We start from the raw sequence: 6,219 nt of genomic DNA, 5'->3' as shown, positions 1-6,219 counted from the left end.
TCATGTTGCCAGCTTTGAAAACAGAACACGCGAAAATTTTCTCATAGCCGCAAGCAAATTTGCCATCCATTTTTAAGCAATCCATTGCAGTTGCACGAATGGTTTTGTTCTTAGGCATCGCTTGTTTTCGCCGTTCTCTGTCTATGTCAACAATTACAGGGCAGGCAACAAACATGTTTCAAAAACCTTTCAACATTTCTCTGTATATGCTATTCTTTAAATGTACAAACTTTTTTTACCAGCACATTTTAAAGTTAATAATTTAGTTTCAAAAAACTTCAACTAACAAAACCTATTGCTTTTTGCAGCGCTTCTAGCTCACTTCTGCAACGCCGCCATTTTTAGAGAGACTAATCAGGAATGCCCGGTATCGGCGCAGAAAAGCGTTGCATTTATTGCTCTCGCTTCTTCGCCCTAGAATAAAAAAAAAGCGTGTCATTTTTTCGCAACCCCTATAAAGGTCTTAGCTGTATTTAAAACTACGATAATTATACTGCATTTATTTCCTTAAAATGTGCGGGCTCTTCAAATGGCGAAAGTGAGCATTTTATGGCGGTGTCATAACGCGAATCGGGGATACAAGAAAGACTAGGTGATATTCAACGCACTGCCCTCCCTCTCCCACACCGACCTGGAACAGTAACACTGTATCTTACCTTGCCCCATCGCTCCCACCTAGGCGTTTAATTTAAGACTGCCAAAAAATGTTTTCCTCCTCCTCCATGCACGCATGACTGTTTCATACTGATGTATGCAACGCTCTAAAAGCTAGTGCTCTTCTTTGCGCTGTCTACAAACGCGATCAAAAAGTAATGCATTCCTTGTGGTGAGCGCTAAATAATAACTGCTGCACCTGCAGGCTTGTTACACCATGCATTTGTAATTGGCTTGATTAAATGCGCTCTTAATGCTGACGACACGCTTTCGCTTTCTCGTTCCTTAGACCACACGGCTTCAAAACAACCGCGGAGTAACACGCATCCCTTTTTTATTTCATGCGGATTACTTCCGTAACTTTCACAGCGCTGCACATTAAGTATGAAACGGAGTTATAGTTAACTATAACACACAGCTGAGAGTCAGTGTTTGACCCAGCTTTGTACTTAAGTCTTGTCTGTCGTTTCTCTTTTAATGCGATAACATTTATGCTGTAGTTGCTGTTTACAAAAAATTTTCGGCTTCTCCCCAACAAAATTTCCTGCATATTGAATTCCTTGATGACGTTATCAGGGTCACGTGACTCCGACTGACCAATCAGAGAGCACCGCAAATCTTGAAATTTCCCACGAAATTGCCTGTGGTCGAGAGAGGTGAACGGTACGACGAAACAGCGCGCTGACGGACGGGGCGGAAGAGGAGACAGACACATGCGCTGGTCTCCTCTTCCATCCACTCCGTCAGTGCTGTTGCGTCGTACCCCTCAACATGAACCAACCAGCCCGACTCGGCCCTCTCTTTCGAGTGAGGTCATTGACCTTGTGACGTGATCACAACCTAGCAAACGTGGAAGGTGGCAACCTACACACCGGATTGTGAGCAAACTGCCCACCGTTGCCAAATTCAATGCAGTTGCCACCCTGCCCACCGTGGCACTGCGCATGAGCCTTGGGGAGCTCGGGAAGAGCAACCTGAGTCTCATAAGCCCCACCGCTGTTTCAAACAACCCCCTGCCAGGGCAGTGGCGTATCGCTTAACTGCTACACCACTGCGCCAGCAGGGGTATGAGGGCCATGGAGCTGCGATCCATTCATGCGACTGAGAGGGTCGTGACGTCATCAACACCGCGTGACCACGAGTGTATCAATCACAGGATACCGCCAAAGTTGAAAATGTGAGGACCCCCAAAAATTTGGAAGGCGGCCCACCTCCAAAAAATTGAACATTAGACACTCAAGAAGAGCATTAGACACTCGTTGTAGACACCACAGCAGACAACCTAAATGCTGTCGCATTTTTCTCTTTAAGAATGTGGTTATGAACCCCGCAAGTTTTTGTTGTTTTTCTTCGCTGTTTTCCCGGGTACCAGCGTTACATATACTTGCTGTAGATTGCGGCTGCGTATGCTCCACATACTGTGCAAAATCAAACGATGGAACCGCTACCGACTGCTCCTGACGCCGTTCACGGCACCTTAAAAAAAGAAACAATATGATGGCGATGAGATTTAATGGCGCTTGGGCAGCGTTGGCCAAAGGGCGTCATGGCCCAAGGTATTTCCGTGACACAAGGTAGGGCCAAGTACCCATTTTTCAAGCATTTCACTCCTGAGAATCTAAGCGCCAAATCTATTGTATTGCCGGTGGGTACCCGGCGGCACTGGGGATCGAACCCCGTACCTCGCGCATGCGGTGCGGATGTATATAATATATATAAACGCTACGGTGGAAACACAATATCGATGTACCGTTTTTTGAAACACGCGGCATTTGACTAAAGTTTGGATGTCTGCAGACTACCGCGTCATCTGGAGGCGAACAGGCAAACGTCTCAAGCGTCGTCGTATCGTCGACTGAGCGGCTGGCTGTTCGTTGCGCCACGGCCGACCTGGAGGCGGCGCCTGCAGAGTGCACGTCGCTCGCAGCAGCTGCGAACGTTGTTGCTCTCTCACTGTTGCTGAGTTCTCTCCGCCTTTATTATACGAGCGGTCGTCGCACTCAATCAATCTTTTGATGATGATTTGCAGTTTAGCCTAAGAATGCCATAGGGCTAGCGCGTTTTTGTTTTTTTTCCACGCATTTTCTCCAGAGAGGCCGAGCACCTAGCCAGGGAAAAACTTGTACCCATTGGAAAACGGGTGGATACGTGGCAGCAATTCACACTACATATCTGCTAGCGTCGCCCCCTATCTCAATCTACCGTACGTGTTTGTAAGCTTCGCTTAACAGGGCAAGAATGAGCGGCTATAGTAAATAACGCATTTATATAGGCACCATGACCGCGCCAACATCGCCTCGTCCGCTCATACCATTCGCTAAATCTGTCATCTGTCGAATGTTCAAGAACGGTTCCTACAAGAAGTGGAGATAGTGATTGGGAGACCTCAGCCGAGGACGTCCTCCACATATTCTCTAGCGTTAGTCATTATCAGTAACGGGTAATAATATGGGGCGACGGTGTTTTAATAATACCTCAGAATAACTTTTCGGTTCTCGTAGCACCTTGAGTCGTGTTGCCTCTTCTTGGGACCTATATATGTCAACGCGTTGTTTTCCCATCATGTTCTCTTTCTCGTTTCTTGTTTGCTTGTCTTATCTACATTTCTTGCGGTAAGGCGATCGCTAAAAAAAAAAAAAAGGCGCCGGCCGTTAATCTTTCTTTCCTTCCTCGAAGATATACCCGGTGAGCTGCCAGATGACGACAGGTGGCTGTTATCATTATGCGCCGCGTGTGTGCACCGCTGTGTGCCTATGCCATTTTAAGCAATTCAGACTCCGTTACTGGGTGTGGATGGCAACGGACGACCACTTATAAAGACAAGAGCGTCACTGCGGTATACGTCTGCTCGTGGATTTTGATTTCGTGGCTTGCGCTGTCCCAACACATTGTTAGAAGTTTTAAAATTGCGGTAATTTCAAATGCAGCAGCTGGAACCGAAACTAATTTCATCTCTGAGGGTGGCGAGATGTACTTAGTCGCCCTGTTGGCTAATACGCCAAGTAGTGGTAAATAAATAAAGATGCCGGCAAGGCTGCTTACCGCTTGGTCACTGGACACAGTTGGGAGATGCATGTTCTTCAGACTGTTCTGATCCCGGGGCCAGGACTGGGTCTTTCGTGTGGCGATTTAGGTAAACGCTTCGACTTCCTTGCAGCTTTAGTGTCACCGAGCTCGCTAAAAATTTATCGCCCAGAAATTAGTTTAGCCTCTACGCCGGCACTGCTTGCCTGTGGGGCACTACATGTTTACTCGGTGGCGAATGCTCAGCCGCGCGGTGGTCTTACCGACCGTTTCGCTGGCCGCGCTGCGTGTAATTGTGGCCTAGGCAGAAGGAGGCGCAAACTGTTGTGATGCGATCTGAAGACTTCGTCGTCTTCTTCTACCGATGCGACGCAAAGCGCCTTGAACGCTATTTATACTAAGGCCATAAAAAACATGATATGCAAGTTGTTATCACACGAACGCATCCGCTAAGGGAAAAAACGATATGAACACAATTTCATGTAATAAAAGCAATTCATATTGCCTAAATCAACCGGCTTTTCATTTTTCTCTCTTCATGCTTTAATTGTTGCTGTCCTGACCGTATGCAACCGACATGACACCCAACAATTCTTCTTCCTTCTTTCTCACTTTATTCACGTTTAATCGTGCATATTTGTTTTCTTCAACAATTTTTTTTTCTTTTATTGATTGATCGATCGATTGATCCCCCTTTATTTTAAGTAGGATGGCTCAGTAGACTAGTTATCGGAAGAGGCAGTTGGGAGAGAGGTTACCATTTTCGGTCGACGCTGGTATACAGCGCACAAAGGCACAAAAGGATAGGAGGTCTTTGGCGCCAGCAGAGTTCCGGGGCATAATCCAGTCCTGTAGGCAGCGGATATCCGGCGTAAAGTGCTGGGCGCGGGTTCGTTGTAGACCGACACACTCCCATAAAAGGTTATATATGGTTGGTCTCGCGCCTGTGTCGCATGTAGAACAGGACACTTGTGGTAAGTGCGAGGAACCATGATGCGTAACAGGCAGTCATCCTCTCTTGGAAGTGGTTTCTTCACTTAGCAAGAATGTCGACCATGTAGGCCGCTCCGGCGCGCGCCCTGCGGATGAGGACTTGCGCTCCTCTGGGAAGCCCAGCTGGTGTTGGGCTGTACAACTAAGTTTGCGCGATTGTTTCTGCTACTTTTACACCCTCCGCGGTGGCTCAGTGGGTATGTCCGCTGAGCAGCACATGAGCTGTGAGAGACGCTGTAGTGGATACCTCCGGAGCTTAATTTCAGCCACCTGTTCACTGACATCGCGCACTGGCGGTCTTTCCTTTCGCCTTCATCGAAGTGTGGTCATCGCGGCGGGATTCGATCTCGCGACCTCGGCCTCAACAACCGACGAGTCGTCACCCAGGGTCGCGTAGCGCACCGCACATTCCCAGGTATAGCGCAGTTTCTTTGGAGACACAACATTGCACCTTCCTATAGCACCTCATGCAATGAGACTTAAATGCGCAGTATCTCACAAGTCGCAATGCAGAGGTGGATTTATGGGCGACGGTGGCACCCCCCCCCCCCCCTTCCTCTAAGCGAGAAAGTTTACATATGAAATGAAAACCGCGCTGAATTCCATTTCTGCTTCGACGAAAAAAGTCGAAAAAATACATGGTTCAAATGGAACCTCTCCTCCGCTTCCCTTTGCCAAACGCCCCCTTCAGGACAGACCCATAAATCGTCCCCTGTCACAACGCCATTTTAGAGCTTGTGCGATAGTTGTTATTGGCGGAAGTTGTCGGGCCGGTGTCCGCTGTACACCTGCAGATAAATACCGGTGTGCCTCGTCCGGTCTTCGTCGACGAGAACGCACGCTAGCCCGCGATCACGTGACCACATCGTGCACAGGGCCCACGCGTCGCGCAACCTGCACCGTAATCGGGTGGGATGCGCGGTCGTGAAACCCCTGCCAGAGGCTTCGAAACGTCTCTCGAACGCTGCACGCGGGGGCGAGAGGCCGCAGACATGCGGCGGGTCGAAGACCCGCAGTGAGCCCGATAATATCCGCAAGCCTGTGCCCACACATTTCACAGAAAAGGATTCCCACGGAGGCGGCAATAAAGCCGCGCCTACAGGTGGGCGAAACTCGGCTATAGCTGCAGCACTGTCCCGCGTGTGTGAGACGACGTCGTCGCAAACACAGAAAAATGTCAAACTACACGAGAAGCTCGCGCAGTTTGAAGAAACACCCAGCGGATAGAGCGCGTTTGGGGGTATGTCCGGCTTCACAACGCTCATTTATTGTGGAGTTTTAAGAAGAAAAAGCTTCGAAATGACAAAGCGTACTTGTCAAATTCTTCTTCAAAGCTCTCGCCAACTGCTAACGAAGGGCCGCATCCATGGGTGCTCTGTAAAACGAGAAAAATATTATTGAAGGTTTTGCTTACACTGCCCCGCCGCGGTGGCTCAGTGGTTAGGGCGCTTGACTACTGATCCGGAGTTCCCAGGTTCGAACCCGACCGCGGTGGCTGCGTTTTAATGGAGGAAAAACGCTAAGGCGCCCGTGTGCTGTTCGATGTCA

The sequence above is a fragment of the Amblyomma americanum genome, chromosome 3 (genome assembly GCF_052857255.1).
Source record: "Amblyomma americanum isolate KBUSLIRL-KWMA chromosome 3, ASM5285725v1, whole genome shotgun sequence".
In the NCBI taxonomy this organism is placed as follows: domain Eukaryota; kingdom Metazoa; phylum Arthropoda; class Arachnida; order Ixodida; family Ixodidae; genus Amblyomma; species Amblyomma americanum.
This window is presented reverse-complemented; position numbering follows the sequence as displayed.